This window comes from Salmo salar, chromosome ssa01, assembly GCF_905237065.1.
Source record: "Salmo salar chromosome ssa01, Ssal_v3.1, whole genome shotgun sequence".
NCBI classification, from domain to species: Eukaryota; Metazoa; Chordata; class Actinopteri; order Salmoniformes; family Salmonidae; genus Salmo; species Salmo salar.
The window spans coordinates 141,412,366-141,432,365 of NC_059442.1; the positions used below are offsets into that span (position 1 = coordinate 141,412,366).

Below are 20,000 nucleotides of genomic sequence, written 5' to 3' on the forward strand. Positions count from 1 at the left end.
ACAGAAGTGAGCCCAGAGCTAAGACCCAGAACTGGGCATATGGGTAGAGTAACACACACCCTGTGGTCACACTCCACTGAGCTTCACAACCCACTGTTACTAAAGGGAGCCATCCCACCCAGTGTGTGTGTGTGTGTGTGTGTGTGTGTGTGTGTGTGTGTGTGTGTGTGTGTGTGTGTGTGTGTGTGTGTGTGTGTGTGTGTGTGTGTGTGTGTGTGTGTGTGTGTGTGTGTGTGTGTGTGTGAGAGAGAGAGGCCATGCTCTACTCCAAAATACACAGACTCCCCTATGGCTATGGACAAGCACAGTTTCTCTTCAACTTTAAAAACATGTGTCCAACCACAGCCCTTCCCTTCCCATTCTGCCCAGCCCTTTCCCTGTACATACAGTGTACACCATAACCAACCTGCCCTCGTCAAAGAGGTTCAGGCCTGCACAGTCAAATGGTCACATTCCCCTTAGGACGGACACACACACATACCCCCACTGTGGAGTGACGATCAACAGGCCAAGTTAGTGTGTCCAAGTGTCCACTACCTGAGACTAAACAAGTGGTTGCCATGGACACCAGAGGGTGACATCACCACACTTAACGAGTCCCAGTCTTCCCACTACTCGTTCTCTCCCGTACTCTCTTTCTCTCCATCTCTCCCAGGGAGGGAGCGGCCTTTCACTGACTCACACATTTTCCTTTCCCCTGGCCAGTGAAAAAAAAGAGGGAAAAGTGAGGAGAGGGAGGGAAGGAAGGAAGGAAGGAGAGGCAGAGAGAGCAGGAATGAAAGAGAGCAGGTGATGAAAGACAGAGTGACAGAGAGCGAGAGAGAGAAAAAAACAGAGTAGCACAAACTGGAAAGGAGGGGTAAAAGAGAAGTACAAGAGATAGGCCAGAGAGATGGGATGGCGGGAGATGGAGGGGTGTGAGGAGTGTGAGGAAGAGCCAGAGTGACATAGAGCGGGCACTGAGCCATGTATGGCCCCATAGACACAGCCTCAGACTAACACACTGCATTCTGAGGATTCACCCTGCACTTAATCACTCAGACAGACTGCCATAACTCTCTCTCTCTCTCTCACACACACACACACACACACACACACACACACACACACACACACACACACACACACACACACACACACACACACACACACACACACACACACACACACACACACACACACACACACACACACACACACACACACACAAGGAAGTCATCAGAGGGTGAGAGGGGAGGCTGCAGTACTGTGTGTTGGGACAGACCTATGACTCCCCCTCTCCCTCTCCCCTTCCATCTCCCTCTCCTCCCCTTTCCCCCTCTCCTCCTTCCATCTCCCTCTCCTCCCCTTTCCCCCTCTCCTCCTTCCATCTCCCTCTCCTCCCCTTTCCCCCTCTCCTCCTTCCATCTCCCTCTCCTCCCCTTTCCCCCTCTCCTCCTTCCATCTCCCTCTCCTTCCATCTCCCTCTCCTCCTCTTTCCCCCTCTCCTCCTTCCGTCTCCCTCTCCTCCCCTTTCCCCCTCTCCTCCTTCCATCTCCCAGTAGAGACTGAGGGAGAATGCAGACAGACTGAGTGATTCTCCATATGTTCCTATAAAACCAGCATAGTCAGCTCAGCAGCACAGGACAGACTCTTAGGTCAGACAAACACACACACACACACACACACACACACACACACACACACACACACACACACACACACACACACACACACACACACACACACACACACACACACACACACACACAAACATTATTCTATAACAGTCTACACATGTGAGCAGAGACGGACAAACACTATTTTGTAAAAGATTAATTCAGCTCAGCGAGTGTGTGAGAGCTTCTTACTCACCTAAGAGACCAACACAACCAGCCCTTTAAGAAAATCTCACTCTGGCCAGAGAACGTGTTGATGCTTGGTATGTATAAACCTATCCTACAGACCACAGAGTGAGTTGAAATGCGTTCCATTGTTTTGTTTTGCTTGTGAGGAATACCAGCCTAATTATAAAGCCAGAGGAAGTTCACGTTGGATTCATAAACACACTTCACGTCCCCTCCAGCCCCCGCTTGGGTAATCCAAACAAGAGCCTCACACAAATTCTCCCTTTAACTCACACACACACACACACACACACACACACACACACACACACACACACACACACACACACACACACAGACGCACACATACAGACTTGCACAGACACAAGCACACATACACACATATATGCAAATGTACTGTATACATGCTCACACACATCTATTAAAGGAACAACCCTGCTGACCTTATGTCTGAAAAGCCACACTCCTGAACCAGATCCAACATCCTTACACCCAGAACGACTCCCAAAGACCAGCTGTATGTGTGTTGGACCAGCTGTATGTGTGTTGGACCAGCTGTATGTGTGTTGGACCAGCTGTATGTGTGTTGGACCAGTGTGTGTTGGACCAGCTGTATGTGTGTTGGACCAGTGTGTGTTGGATCAGTGTGTGTTGGACCAGCTGTATGTGTGTTGGACCAGCTGTATGTGTGTTGGACCAGCTGTATGTGTGTTGGACCAGCTGTATGTGTGTTGGACCAGTGTGTGTTGGACCAGCTGTATGTGTGTTGGACCAGCTGTATGTGTGTTGGACCAGCTGTATGTGTGTTGGACCAGTGTGTGTTGGACCAGTGTGTGTTGGACCAGCTGTATGTGTGTTGGACCAGTGTGTGTTGGACCAGCTGTATGTGTGTTGGACCAGTGTGTGTTGGACCAGCTGTATGTGTGTTGGACCAGTGTGTGTTGGACCAGCTGTATGTGTGTTGGACCAGCTGTATGTGTGTTGGACCAGTGTGTGTTGGACCAGCTGTATGTGTGTTGGACCAGTGTGTGTTGGACCAGTGTGTGTATGTGTGTTGGACCAGTGTGTGTTGGACCAGTGTGTGTATGTGTGTTGGACCAGTGTGTGTATGTGTGTTGGACCAGTGTGTGTTGGACCAGTGTGTGTATGTGTGTTGGACCAGTGTGTGTATGTGTGTTGGACCAGTGTGTGTTGGACCAGTGTGTGTTGGACCAGCTGTATGTGTGTTGGACCAGTGTGTGTATGTGTGTTGGACCAGTGTGTGTTGGACCAGTGTGTGTATGTGTGTTGGACCAGTGTGTGTATGTGTGTTGGACCAGTGTGTGTTGGACCAGTGTGTGTATGTGTGTTGGACCAGTGTGTGTTGGACCAGTGTGTGTTGGACCAGCTGTATGTGTGTTGGACCAGTGTGTGTATGTGTGTTGGACCAGTGTGTGTTGGACCAGTGTGTGTTGGACCAGTGTGTGTATGTGTGTTGGACCAGTGTGTGTATGTGTGTTGGAACAGTGTGTTGGACCAGTGTGTGTTGGACCAGTGTGTTGGACCAGTATGTGTTGGACCAGTGTGTGTTGGACCAGTGTGTGTATGTGTGTTGGACCAGTGTGTGTATGTGTGTTGGAACAGTGTGTTGGACCAGTGTGTGTTGGACCAGTGTGTGTATGTGTGTTGGACCAGTGTGTGTATGTGTGTTGGACCAGTGTGTGTTGGACCAGTGTGTGTTTGGACCAGTGTGTGTATGTGTGTTGGACCAGTGTGTGTCGTGTGTTGGACCAGTGTGTGTATGTGTGTTGGACCAGTGTGTGTATGTGTGTTGGACCAGTGTGTGTACGTGTGTTGGACCAGTGTGTGTTGGACCAGTGTGTGTTGGACCAGTGTGTGTTGGATCAGCTGTATGTGTGTTGGACCAGTGTGTGTATGTGTGTTGGACCAGTGTGTGTTGGACCAGTGTGTGTTGGATCAGCTGTATGTGTGTTGGACCAGTGGTTGTATGTGTGTTGGACCAGTGTGTGTATGTGTGTTGGACCAGTGTGTGTGTGTGTGTGTGTGTGTGTTGGAACAGGGTGTGTGTGTGTGTGTGTGTGTGTGTGTGTGTGTGTGTGTGTGTGTGTGTGTGTGTGTGTGTGTGTGTGTGTGTGTGTGTGTGTGTGTGTGTGTGAAGGAAGATTGAAAAGTGCTGGTGACTTGGGCTTGCATCAAAGGCTGGAGAAAACCAGCACAGCATCTGGGAGCAATAACGTTGCTCCTAACCCCTCATTACCACAACGACTGGGCCTTGGGCGGGGGCCAACCACAATTTTCAAAACGCTCGTTCTTTTCCCTCCCTCCCTCCCTCCCTCCCTCCCTCCCTCCCTCCCTCCCTCCCTCCCTCCCTCCCTCCCTCCCCCCATTATGTCTTTCTTTAATTCTCAATAAAAGAAAGTCTACAATGCTTGGTCTTAAACAGCCTAGTTGCTATGATCTAGGAGGCTGCTTGCTCTGAACCAAGAATGATCCTCTTTCCTGTAGTGTGATGAGTGAACATGTGATGAGAGTTGTCACCATGGAGATGACTTGGTTTGGGACCTGTCTGACTCCCTGTCCTTCACACAGCACAATATATATGAAGAGAGAGGAAGGGAGAGAGTGTGACAGTCTTAAAGATGTAGCAAGGAATTTTGATAAACTCCCACATCTATTGGGTGAAATACTACAGTGTGCAATCACAGCAGCAAGATGTATGACCTGTTGCCACAAGTGCAACCAGTGAAGAACAAACACCATTGTAAATACAACCTATATTTCTGTTTATTTATTTTCCCTTTTGTACTTTAACTATTTACACATCATTATAACATGTCTTTATTATTGTCTTAATTATTTTGGAACTTTTGTAAGGGTAATGTTTACAGTAAATTGTTTATTATCTATTTCACTTGCTTTGGCAATGTAAACTTATGTTTCCCATGCCAAGAAAGCCCTTAAATTTAAAATGAATTGAGAGGAAGAAAAAAGCGAGAAAAAGGGGGAAAGAATGGCTTGCATCCAATATTCTGGATTCAGAGAGGAGGAAGATAGAAGAGATAGATGAGAAAGAGAAAAAGGGAGGGATGGACAAGGTGAGAGAAAAGGACAGTGGTTCAATTGAGCCTTCGCTACTCTGAGCCGGGCTTCTACACCTTACGTGTCCAAAGAGGAGTAGGACAGAAAGTGGGATAAGAGCAATAAGACTAGTCCAAACCCTAACCCTAACCCTAACCCTAACCCTAGACTGATACTGTATTGTACTTACAGCTATAACCCTAACCCTAGACGGATACTGTATTGTACTTACAGCTGTAACTCTAACCCTAGACTGATACTGTATTGTACTTACAGATATAACCCTAACCCTAGACGGATACTGTATTGTACTTACAGCTGAAACTCTAACCCTAGACTGACACTGTATTGTACTTACAGATATAACCCTAACCCTAGACGGATACTGTATTGTACTTACAGCTGAAACTCTAACCCTAGACTGATACTGTATTGTACTTACAGCTGTAACCCTAACGTAGACTGATACTGTATTGTACTTACAGCTGTAACCCTAACCCTAGACTGATACTGTATTGTACTTACAGCTATAACCCTAACCCTAGACTGATCCTGTATTGGACGTACAGCTATAACCCTAACCCTAGACTGATACTGTATTGTACTTACAGCTATAACCCTAACCCTAACCCTAGACTGATACTGTATTGTACTTACAGCTATAACCCTAACCGTAGACTGATACTGTATTGTACTTACAGCTGTAACCCTAACCCTAGACTGATACTGTATTGTACTTACAGCTATAACCCTAACCCTAGACTGATCCTGTATTGTACGTACAGCTATAACCCTAACCCTAGACTGATACTGTATTGTACTTACAGCTATAACCCTAACCCTAGACTGATACTGTATTGTACTTACAGCTATAACCCTAACCCTAGACTGATACTGTATTGTACTTACAGCTGTAACCCTAACCCTAGACTGATACTGTATTGTACTTACAGCTGTAACCCTAACCCTAGACTGATACTGTATTGTACTTACAGCTGTAACCCTAACCCTAGACTGATACTGTATTGTACTTACAGCTATAACCCTAACCCTAGACTGATACTCTATTGTACTTACAGCTATAACCCTAACCCTAACCCTAGACTGATACTGTATTGTCCTTACAGCTATAACCCTAACCGTAGACTGATACTGTATTGTACTTACAGCTGTAACCCTAACCCTAGACTGATACTGCATTGTACTTACAGCTATAACCCTAACCCTAGACTGATACTGTATTGTACTTACAGCTATAACCCTAACCCTAGACTGATACTGTATTGTACTTACAGCTATAACCCTAACCCTAGACTGATACTGTATTGTACTTACAGCTGTAACCCTAACCCTAGACTGATACTGTATTGTACTTACAGCTGTAACCCTAACCCTAGACTGATACTGTATTGTACTTACAGCTGTAACCCTAACCCTAGACTGATTCTGCATTGTACTTACAGCTATAACCCTAACCCTAGACTGATACTGTATTGTACTTACAGCTATAACCCTAACCCTAACCCTAGACTGATACTGTATTGTCCTTACAGCTATAACCCTAACCGTAGACTCATACTGTATTGTACTTACAGCTGTAACCCTAACCCTAGACTGATACTGTATTGTACTTACAGCTATAACCCTAACCCTAGACTGATACTGTATTGTACTTACAGCTATAACCCTAACCCTAGACTGATACTGTATTGTATTTACAGCTTTAACCCTAACCCTAGACTGATACTGTATTGTACTTACAGCTATAACCCTAACCGTAGACTGATACTGTATTGTACTTACAGCTGTAACCCTAACCCTAGACTGATACTGTATTGTACTTACAGCTATAACCCTAACCCTAGACTGATACTGTATTGTACTTACAGCTATAACCCTAACCCTAGACTGATACTGTATTGGACTTACAGCTATAACCCTAACCCTAACCCTAGACTGATACTGTATTGTACTTACAGCTGTAACCCTAACCCTAACCCTAGACTGATACTGTATTGTACTTACAGATATAACCCTAACCCTAGACTGATACTGTATTGTACTTACAGCTATAACCCTAACCCCAGACTGATACTGTATTGGACTTACAGCTATAACCCTAACCCTAGACTGATACTGTATTGTACTTACAGCTGTAACCTACCCTAACCCTAGACTGATACTGTATTGTACTTACAGATATAACCCTAACCCTAGACTGATACTGTATTGTACTTACAGCTATAACCCTAACCCTAGACTGATACTGTATTGTACTTACAGCTGTAACTCTAACCCTAGACTGATACTGTATTGTACTTACAGCTATAACCCTAACCCTAGACTGATACTGTATTGTACTTACAGCTGTAACCCTAACCCTAGACTGATACTGTATTGTACTTACAGCTATAACCCTAACCCTAACCCTAGACTGATACTGTATTGTACTTACAGCTATAACCCTAACCCTAGACTGATACTGTATTGTACTTACAGCTGTAACCCTAACCCTAGACTGATACTGTATTGTACTTACAGCTATAACCCTAACCCTAGACTAATACTGTATTGTACTTACAGTGGTAACCCTAACCCTAGACTGATACTGTATTGTACTTACAGCTATAACCCTAACCCTAGGCTGATAATGTATTGTATTTACAGCTGTAACCCTAACCCTAGACTGATACTGTATTGTACTTACAGCTGTAACCCCAACCCTAACCCTAGACTGATACTGTATTGTACTTACAGATATAACCCTAAACCTAACCCTAGACTGATACTGTATTGTACTTACAGCTGTAACCCTAACCCTAGACTGATACTGTATTGTATTTACAGCTTTAACCCTAACCCTAGACTGAAACTCTATTGTACTTACAGCTATAACTCTAACCCTAGACTGATACTGTATTGTACTTACAGCTATAACCCTAACCCTAGACTGATACTGTATTGTACTTACAGCTATAACCCTAACCCTAGACTGATACTGTATTGTACTTACAGCTATAACCCTAACCCTAACCCTAGACTGATACTGTATTGTATTACAGCTATCCCTACCCTAGACTGATACTGTATTGTACTTACAGATATAACCCTAACCCTAGACTGATACTGTATTGTACTTACAGCTATAACCCTAACCCTAGACTGATACTGTATTGTACTTACAGCTGTAACCCTAACCCTAGACTGATACTGTATTGTACTTACAGCTATAACCCTAACCCTAGACTGATACTGTATTGTACTTACAGCTATAACCCTAACCCTAGACTGATACTGTATTGTACTTACAGCTGTAACCCTAACCCTAGACTGATACTGTATTGTACTTACAGCTATAACCCTAACCCTAGACTGATACTATATTGTACTTACAGCTGTAACCCTAACCCTAGACTGATACTGTATTGTACTTACAGCTGTAACCCTAACCCTAGACTGATACTGTATTGTACTTACAGCTATAACCCTAACCCTAGACTGATACTATATTGTTCTTACAGCTGTAACCCTAACCATAACCCTTATCTTGACATAACCCTAGCCTTATGTTCAACCCTGACTAAACCCTTACCCCTACAAATAGGGCTCCCTGTCCTCTAAATTCATAATTTGACCCCTGAAAAAACTGGATAAATATAGTTCCTCCTCTTACCATGACTCTCGCCAAGAAGAACCCGTTCCAAACATCAAGACAACCTTCTAGAGTGTTTCAGTTAGTTATATTTTCCCTTAATATTATGGGCAAGTAGCCAGAGGGAGAATAGTCAATGACTAAATCTCTTTGAAACCTTAATACAACTTTATGACATTTATAGTGACGCACAATGCTTCCAAACTGTTAAAACACACACAGAAAACAATTTACAACGGTAACATTTGGCTCTATCGAGACAACATGTAAAAATGTGTGGTGCCTGACTTCATTCTGCACTTTACTCAAACGTCTTCGAAAAACATTTGCCAAATCATTGGCAAACCTAGGGCTCTTTTGTGCTCTGCATAGTGTTTCCTGTGTGAAATAAAAACAAATCTTCAAGAGAAGGAAGCAAGGCTCACTACTACAGGTTCATCCAGCACAGCAGCATTTAAATGCAGGTCTACAAGTAAATTATATTTCCCGCTATAGAGGGTAATGCTAAATGTCTAATTATTTGTGTTATATTTAACTCAGTCAAAGGTCATTCTAACATCCCTGGGGCAAACAGTGACCTTCTACAATCAACATTGACCACCAGCAGTCAAAGGAGGGTGGGAGGCTCTCTCTCACACCCACACACACACAAACCCCTTCTGACCACATAAACACATGGGAACATTCCCACACCGCTGAGTAGGGTCATCAATGAGAGGGCAATGTTAAGTTAATGAGTGTGTGTGCATGTACAGTACCAGTCAACAGTTTGGACACACCTACTCATTCAAGGGTTTTTCTTTATTTTTACTATTTTCTACATTGTAGAATAATAGTGAAGACATCAAAACTATGAAATAACACATATGGAATCATGAAGTAACCAAAAAAGTGTTAAACAAATGAAAATATATTTTAAATGTGAGATTCTTCAAAGAAGCCACGCATTGCCTTGATGACAGCTTTGTAAACTCTTCGTATTTTCTCAACCTGCTTCACCTGGAATGCTTTTCCAACAGTCTTAAAGGAGTTTCCACATATGCTGAGCACTTGTTGGCTGCTTTTCCTTCACTCTGCTGTCCAACTTATCCAAAACCATCTTAATTGGGTAGAAGTTGAGTGATTGTGGAGGCCAGGTCATCTGATGCAGCACTCCATCAGCACTCTCCTTCTTGGTCAAATAGCCCTTACACAGCCTGGAGGTGTGTTGGGTCATTGTCCTGTTGAAAAACAAATGATAGTTCCACTAAGCACAACCCAGATGGGATGGCGTATCGCTACAGAATGCTGTGGTAGCCATGCTGGTTAAGTATGCCTTGAATTCTAAATAAATCACAGACAGTGTCACCAGCAAAGCACCCCCACACCATCACACCTCCTCCTCCATGCTTCACCGTGGGAACCACACATGCAGAGATCATCCGTTCTCCTACTCTGCGTCTCACAAAGACACACTCTGTTGGAACCAAAAATCTCAAATTTGGACTCATCAGACCAAAGGACAGATTAAATGGTCTAATGTCCATTCCTCATGTTTCTTGGCCCTAACAACTCTCTTCTTCTTATTGGTGTCCTTTAGTAGTGGTTTCTTTGCAGCAATTTGACCATGAAGGCCTGATTCACGCAGTCTCCTCTGAACAGTTGATGTTGAGATGTTTCTGTTACTTGAACTCTGTGAAGCATTTATTTATTTGGGCTGCAATTTCTGAGGCTGGTAACTCTAATGTTCTTATCCTCTGCAGCAGAGGTAACTCTGGGTCTTCCTTTCCCCTTTCCTGTGGCGGTCCTCATGAGAGCCAGTTTCATCAGAGCGCTTGATGGTTTTTGCGACTGTACTTGAAGAAACTTTCAAAGTTCTTGAAATTTTTCAAATTGACTGACCTTCATGTCTTAAAATAATGATGGACTGTGATTTCTCTTTGCTTATTTGAGCTGTTCATGCCATAATATGGACTTGGTCTTTTACCAAATAGGGCTATCTTCTGTATACCAACCCTACTTGTCACAACACAACTGATTGGCTCAAACACATTAAGAAGGAAAGAAATTCCACAAATTAACAAGGCACACCTGTTAATTGAAATGCATTCCAGGTGACTACCTCATGAAGCTGGTTGAGATAATGCCAAGAGTGTGCAAAGCTGTCATCAAGGAAAAGGTTGGCTATTTTGAAGAATCTCAAATTTAAAATATAATTTGATTTGATTAACACTTTTTTGCTTGCTACATGATTCCACATGTTATTTCATAGTTTTGATGTCTTCACTATTATTCTACAATGTAGAAAATAGTAAAAATAAAGAAAACCCTGCAATGAAGTCAGGTGTGTCCAAACTTTTGACCGGTACTGTATGTGCCATCCATAAATCTCTAACACTTCAGCAAGTTCAAAGAGGCCAGTCTGCAGTCACACACAAACATACACACAAAACCAATGTAGCTGTTTTGTATAACAATGTTGCCTATTGTGCCAGGCTAGCCCCGAAGTGTTTCCCTTATTGTAGCTCTTGTGAAGTACAGTGGGAATGAGAGGAGGAAGGCATATACAGTATATGCTTCTATGAACGTATGGTTTTGAGAGATATGCAACTCTGTAGGGGTGAGTGGGGGAGTATGGAGGGATAACAAAATAAGACAATTTATTGAAAGAAAAACAGACACCACTTGTTAATCTCATCAGCACGAGGCTGGAGAGAGAATTATCCACATGCCTGACTCCATCGTTCCCTCTCTCCTCCCTCTCTCTGTCTCCTCTACCAGGCAGGGGTCCTCTCTCATTCCCTCTTTGCACCAGCGGTTTCTCTCTCTCCAGCCAACCAAGCTATAGACTGTTCACTCTGTTACCGTCCGGGAAACAGTACCGGAGCTTCAGCTATCGGACCAACAGGCTTTAAGACAGCTTCTACCCCCAAGCCATCAGACTGCTAAATAGCATAAGACTGCTAAATAGTTAATCAAATGGTTACACGGACTATCTGCACTGACCCAATCTTGCACTGACTCCATGCACACTCAGAAGACTATATTCAGTATATACACATATATACTCACACACACACACACACACACACACACACACACACACACACACACACACACACACACACACACACACACACACACACACACACACACACACACACACACACACACACACACACACGCATACTGACACAACACAAACACACACACACTTTTACTCATCATATGCTGCTGCTACGCTGTTCTTTATTTTACTCTTATTATTATCTATCCTGATGCCTAGCCACTTTACCCTGCCTTCATGTACATATCTACCTCAAATACCTTATTATTATCTATCCTGATGCCTAGTCACTTTACCCTGCCTTCATGTACATATCTACCTCAAATACCTTATTATTATCTATCCTGATGACTAGTCACTTTACCCTGCCTTCATGTACATATCTACCTCAAATACCTTATTATTATCTATCCTGATGACTAGTCACTTTACCCTGCCTTCATGTACATATCTACCTCAAATACCTTATTATTATCTATCCTGATGTCTAGTCACTTTACCCTGCCTTCATGTACATATCTACCTCAAATACCTTATTATTATCTATCCTGATGCCTAGTCACTTTACCCTGCCTTCATGTACATATCTACCTCAAATACCTTATTATTATCTATCCTGATGCCTAGTCACTTTACCCTGCCTTCATGTACATATCTACCTCAAATACCTTATTATTATCTATCCTGATGCCTAGTCACTTTACCCTGCCTTCATGTACATATCTACCTCAAATACCTTATTATTATCTATCCTGATGCCTAGTCACTTTACCCTGCCTTCATGTACATATCTACCTCAAATACCTTATTATTATCTATCCTGATGCCTAGTCACTTTACCCTGCCTTCATGTACATATCTACCTCAAATACCTTATTATTATCTATCCTGATGTCTAGTCACTTTACCCTGCCTTCATGTACATATCTACCTCAAATACCTTATTATTATCTATCCTGATGCCTAGTCACTTTACCCTGCCTTCATGTACATATCTACCTCAAATACCTTATTATTATCTATCCTGAGGTCTAGTCACTTTACCCTGCCTTCATGTACATATCTACCTCAAATACCTTATTATTATCTATCCTGATGTCTAGCCACTTAACCCTGCCTTCATGTGCATATCTACCTCAAATACCTTATTATTATCTATCCTGATGCCTAGTCACTTTACCCTGCCTTCATGTACATATCTACATCAAATACCTAATTGATCTGGTACTGGTACTCCCTGTACATAGCTCTATTCTTTTGTATTTTAATTCCTTTTATATTACTATTTTTATTATGTTTATTGTGTAAGCAAATATTTCACAGTAAAGTCTACACCTGTTGTATGTACCGCATGTGACAAATACAATTACATTTTTCTAGCATTCACACCACTCTCTTTACTGCTCCCTCTCTCTTGCCTCCCATCTGCTCTAAGTAAACCTCTCTTACCCACAGCCAGGTCACCCATGATACAAGTCAGTATTCGACTCCATCCATGTCTGAGGATGTCGGGAGATGACGTGGAAACCGGCCACTAGGGGCAACAGTGAGAGCTGTTACCTTCAAGTAAGTTTCTGTTTTGCTAGGGCGCTGTGGACGGGGATGGCGGATGGGCGTAAAGCGATAGAAAGTTGTTTCTGATATTTTTGTTTTAAGCCTATACCAAACCTTAACCCTTACCTTAACTATTTGGAGTTAATGCCTGTTCTTAACCTTAAACACGTGATGTTTAAAACACGTGACGTTTGGAACAACTTCGAAATTTGACGTTTGAGAAACATGGATGAACGTCTAATTCTGAAGTGAGACTGTGAGAGCTGGTTGCTTACTCAGTGCATTGTCATTCTCCTTATCAGATATTGTGGTTTATTTACATAGCTGTTATATTACTCTCTAAAAGCTCCACTATAAACCTGAACTGTAAGCAAAGTGTATATCAGGACAAACTGGAGTATGTCTGACAACAACAATTTGTTTAACTGGGGCTCACACACACACTCCCTCCAAGGATGATGCAATGCATGTGTGGAGGGATAACAAGGTGGTCAGTTCTGGTGGGAATAGGGAATGGGAGTGAGAAAATGTGTAGATCACTATATACAGTGGCAAGAAAAAGTATGGCAATACCTGGATTTCTGCATAAATTGGTCATAAAATGTGATCTGATCTTCATCTAGGTCACAACAATAGACAAACACAGTCTGCTTAAACTAATATCACACAAACAATTATACGTTTTCATGTCTTTACTGAACACACCATGTAAACATTCACATTCAACGTGGAAAAAGTATGTGAACCCTTGGATTTAATAACTGGTTGACCCTCCTTTGGCAGCAATAACCTCAACCAAACATTTTCTGTAGTTGCGGATCAGACCTGCACAACGGTCAGGAGGAATTTTGGACCATTCCTCTTTACAGCAATATTCTTGGGATGTCTGGTGTGAACTGCTCTCTTGAGGTCAAGCCACAGCATCTCAATCGGGTTGAGGTCAGGACTCTGACTGGGCCACTCCAGAAGGTGTATTTTCTTCTGTTGAAGCCATTCTGTTGTTGATTTACTTCTGTGTTTTGGGTTGTTGTCCTGTTTCATCACCCAACTTCGGTCGAGCTTCAATTGGCGGACTGATAGCATAACATTCTCCTGCAAAATGTTTTGATAAACTTGGGAATTCATTTTTCCAGCGATGATAGCAAGCTGTCCAGGCCCTGAGGCAGCAAAGCAGCCCCAAACCATGATGCTCCCTCCACCATACTTTACAGTTGGGATTTGTGCATTTTTTTCTCTACACATAGTGTTGTGTGTTCCTTCCAAACAACTCAACTGTAGTTTCATCTGTCCACAGAATATTTTGCCAGTAGCACTGTGGAACATTCAGGTGCACTCAATTCAATCATTTGTACGTTATTAGTTTAAGCACACTATGTTTGTCTATTGTTGTGACTTAGATGAAGATCAGATCAAATTTGATGACCAATTTATGCAGAAATCCAGGTATTTCCAAAGGGTTCACATACTTTTTCTTGCCACTGTACCTCCCCATGGCAAAAGAAACGGAGAGGGGAAAGGAGCCAAAATAGTTTGACATATGACAGCAAAAAACGACTAATTGTTATTTGACATATTATCTCATCTCTTCTAGAAGTTTACAATCTTGAGGTTTATTTTGAGCATTTCTTCCTTATCCATCTGGAGTGAAAGCATAGAATATGATTCCAGTCTGGTCGTATTGGCAACGATGTGACACAGCAGTTCAGATAAAGCTTCTCCATAGTGCTCACAGGCTTACACATATGCAGGCACACATACTGTATATGCACAAAGGGACGCACTCATACAAACTCACACACACTAACATAGACACACACACACACACACACAAACAATGTCCATCCAGATCCAGACCAAGATAAACATAAAAAGTCAGAGATATTTTATGACAAGGCTGGATGAGTTGGACTCAGTATTGGTTCTCAGTGTGTCTGGCCTGGCGTCATAGACAAGGGATGTGAGTTGAAGTTGAGGCATCTTGGATGTCCAAACTGTGGAAACAATGTTGGTGCAGCCAAAGTCACCTCCATCCCTCCCACCCTCTGCTATTCATTTCTTACAATCCCAAACCTAACTTGAAAATCCCTTTCTTTCCCACTCTCCATCTCTCTAACTTGCTCATTCTTTACCCCTGTTTCCTCTTTCTCCTTCTCTTTTTCCCTCCATCCGTACCTTCTCCCCTCTCTCAGTAGTGCTGACCTGGCTCCCAGAGGGGGCTGTCTTTGATTTCTCCCTCAGGTTGGAGCTCAGAAACCATAGCTAAAGCAAACACACAAGCACAGCCACCACCCAGTGCTGAGCCAAGAAACCCTCATATATATACACACACCAACCCCCGTTTCCAGCGCACACACACACACACACACACACACACACACACACACACACACACACACACACACACACACACACACACACACACACACACACACACACACACACACACACACAGCATCACCATGCGTGAGACCTACCACCAGACAGAAAGGGAGAGAGATAATGAAAGAGGGAGAGTTTGAGAAGGAATGATAGAGGTGACAAATACTTTTCTTGGAGTATATTCCTCTGTTTTCTCATGTACAATGTACACTGGACTATTCCACTACTGCCATGTCTCTAACCAGTAGACCCTATTCCCTCTGCACACACACACACTATGGTTCTGATTTACCATCACTGAACCCCTAGCACCCCCGCACTTTCCAATTCACCAGTCCACCTCTCTCTGATGGGGTGTTGGGGGTGGGGGGGGGTGAGGGACGGGTGGGGGTGTAGACCAGTATAAAGAACCTTTTATTCAAGCTGGACAGGGAGAGGTAATCAGCTTTAGAAGCAAAAACAGAGCAGAGAGAGAGAGAGAGAGAGAGAGACAGAGAGAGAGAGAGAGAGAGAGAGAGAGACCACATCTGGAGTTATTACAAGCCTTCCTTCTCGCCAAGAAACGCCGACATTCCTGCCCTGGCTACAAAGCCACAGAGCCTCTGCAGTCATCCAACCTCACCCCCCCACACACACATACACACGCCAAAAAATACACGCAGGCACACATACACACACACAGACACACACACACACACACACACACACACACACACACACACACACACACACACACACACACACACACACACACAAAAAATACACGCAGGCACACATACACACACACACACACACACACACCCCAGCACACAACACACACACACACACACACACACACACACACACACACACACACACACACACACACACACACACACCAAAAATACACGCAGGCACACACACACACACACACACACACACACACACACACACACACACACACACACACACACACACACACACACACACACACACACCAAAAAATACACGCAGGCACACATACACACACACACACACCAAAAAATACACACACACACACACACACACACACACACACACACACACACACACACACACACACACACACACACACACACACACACACACACACACACACACACACACACACACACACACACACACACACACACACACACACACACACACACACACACACACACACACACACACACACACACACAGTCTCACTGACCACAAACACACACCTGCAAACACACCAACTGATACATACAGTACATTTACTGAAACATTGCAAACAAACATACAAACTTGCTAACACACAACCAATATACCCACCCCAACACTTACACATACACACACACACACGCACGCACGCACACACATGCACACAGACACCGAGGTACTCCCACATATATGCTTCCCCAAAAAGCTCACCAGCTAGACAACCAATCCCTATCCCCCTCCCCTTCCCTCCAGCCCGTTCCCCGCTACAATTACACAACACAAGCAGCAAATGAATGCGCCTCACTTCCTGTTGACCCCTGACCTTCCACTTCCTGCTACCTCCCCAAATGCCCAAGCTGAAAAAAACACAGACCCAGACAGAGGAGAGAGAACAGAAAAATGGAAAATAAGAGCTCCTCCTCTTTCCTCTCTTTTCTCTCTCTCTCTCTCTCTCTCTCTCTCTTTTGCCTCCATCTCCCTCTCTCTCTCCTTCCCTCTAGCCAGGGATACTTTGGTGACCATTCGTCTGCCACGTCAAGCCTGCTGCTAGTCCTCGCTCTACCCCTCAGCGGGAATCCTCTCGCACTGAGGAAAGAGCCTCTGGACAGCGCTGTGACAACGCTGTTACAATCCTGTTACAACCTCCAGCGTCTCTCTGCTCCAATGGACTGCCATGGCCAAACAACAGGAGGCTACCTGAATGCAAAATGTTCTCTCCTGTCAGAGGAGAGAGGGAGAGGGGAGAGGGAGACAGAGAGTCGGAGGGTGAAAAAGTGGTAGGATTCAACTTGGTTGTGATAACAAAGATCATCAACTGGCAAAGGAGACTTCTCTCCCAAGAGATGCCACGAGGTGAAAGACAGAGGAAGGAGGAGAAGAGGAGCTGGAGAGCGAGAGTCTATAGACCAACCCATCCAGAACCCTCAAAACGGACTAGGTATCTCTTCTATCCTCTGTGTCTTCTCTGTGATTTGTGATTGTGAACGAATGATGTGCTCTAGACTGATGTGTTTGTGGGAGGACATGGTTATGAAAAGTTGGGTATCTATGCTGACTGTGTGTTTCTACCGGTAAGTCTGTTAGTGGTTTTGACCGCTTGGTGACTGTTTCCTGACCGTAGTACTACAGATGGTAGTACTACAGATGGTAGTACTACGGTAAAGGAGCAGCGTCATCACCAAACCAACTTTAATCTAAGACCAGAGTTCTTAGTTCGGTTCATTTCTGACTGATTCATTTCTTATGTGTAGTGGAAAAGACGGATTGTAAATGTCAATTTTACCTCAACGCTTTAGATTAATGAGGGCATACAACCTCCAATCTGGTCAGCTAAGACACTGTGTGTGTGTGTGTAAGTAAAAAAAACAACTAATTTTAGAGACTATCGATACACCGCACAATTAAAAATCCTCTCCTCTGTGACTCATGGCTTGGAATCTCTCTCTCTCTCGCTCTCTCTGCCTCTCTCTCTCTGCATCTCTCTCTCTGCCTCTCTCTCTCGCTGCCCCTCTCTCTCTGCCCCTCTCTCTCTGCCCCTTTCTCTCTGCCTCTTTCTCTCTGCCTCTCTCCCTCTCCATCGCTCGCTCCCTCTGTCTTTGTTTCTCTGCCTCTCTCTCGCTCTCTGTATCTTTATCCCTACTTCTCTCTCTCTCCCTACCTCATTCTCTCTCTCTCTCTCTGCAGAACACAGGCATGAATGCTCAGGCTGCCAATCACAACCCATCACTCCATAACCTCAGCCTTTTACTGTATTTCTTTCTCTCTCTCCTCCAGGCAAGACCCCTCCTCCTTTCTCCACTGGGCAGAAATCCCTCTTCTCTCCTGAGCCCACAGATTCGGTCAAATAACTATTTTGGATACAGTGCAGATATATGTGAGTATATGTACATGCGTTCAGTCTGTACGTGTGTGTGTGCATGTCTGTGCAGTGTGTGTGTGTTCAGTGCAGTATGTGTGAGTGTTTATATATATATATATAGCTCCTTTACCCCCCTCCCTCGTGGACCGGCAGCCCGCCCCGCCTGCCCAGTGTTCAGACTACCTGTTCAGGAACTAGTGGTTGTACAGTAGTCTGCACATTGGTTAGGCTGGGTGGGGAAGCGCGAGAATCAGGACACTGAGAGACAGCTAACCAGTGGGCAACAGCAGCCAGAAAGACCATGGCACCACTCTGGGAAAGCCTGGCACAGTTGTAAATATCAGACCCACGGGCTCAACCACAGAAGCAGGCCATGCCCAACTAAATGCCTGTCTTAATACTGTTCCGTGTGTTCTGTTGTGTTGAGTTCCTCCACTGAAGGGCAAATGTTTGTAAAAAAAAAATTTGAAAGAAATGCACCCGATATAAGAGTTAAGACTGATCATGTAGCTTTTTACTCGTAAACAGTCAAAGATTCATGTGGACATTATAGTGTTTCATTACGGTTCTAGCTATTGGTGATGCATTTGAGCTGATGACTAACTGTATGTCCTGAGAAGTTGAAATAAAGTTTTTTGAAGAACATTCTGGGCTTACTTGGTGTCTTTACTGGGTTAAGACGTCTGCCATAGATATACTCCTCTACTCCTAACCAAGTCAGGTTTTGTAAATATTGTCATGAGCAAGAATTAAAACAACAGATTTGAACATTGAATAAGACTGTCCATTTTATAGATTTATTTTCTATGGTTGAATGGGAATCACTGGTGTTGGTAATGAACATATATATATTCAAGATGGCTTCTTCTGCTGTAGTGGTTATATTCGTATGAAGACCCAAAATATTCCAACCACAGGAGGATGACTAAGACAGCACACAGGAAGAGGAATGACCATAGAGTGTTAACCCAAAGCATTCCTGTTGCTCTACACTAAACTGAAGCTTACAATTAAGTCACTGCCTGAGCTACATAAAGAAGTGGTGGTTCTAACCTCAAGCCGACCAATGTGCAGAAGACAGGCAAAAAGACAACATCTAAAGTCACTGACATGAAGAAGGAAAATATCAAAATGATGTCTATGCATTTGTTTGTTTTTCCTACGATAGGCTTATGTCTCCTGTAAAAGTATATACACTGTAACTGGCAACATTACATACTGTATGATGTCATGTGACCATTTCGTTTTTGGCTAGACTGACCTAAAAGAGAAGGGGGATTACTTCTGTCTTTCACTCTCTCTCACACACACACACACATACGCACAGAGAGAGTTGACTCATTCACGCGGTATCCCGACTCTCAGATTCAACCAGAGGAA

The 20,000-nt window shown here is 43.7% G+C and overlaps 1 protein-coding gene and 1 long non-coding RNA gene across 19 annotated transcripts in view; one reads left to right on the forward strand and one right to left on the reverse strand.

Annotated features, from left to right (window-relative positions):
• LOC106567059 (dynamin-1) overlaps nt 1-20,000 on the reverse strand; it is an 83,571-nt gene that overhangs the window by 13,904 nt on the left and 49,667 nt on the right. The gene's annotated exons all lie outside the window — the stretch shown is intronic.
• On the forward strand, nt 17,190-19,265 carry LOC106567136 (uncharacterized). The gene is made up of 2 exons (XR_001320000.2): nt 17,190-17,699; nt 18,536-19,265. It is a non-coding gene; the product is annotated as an uncharacterized lncRNA (long non-coding RNA).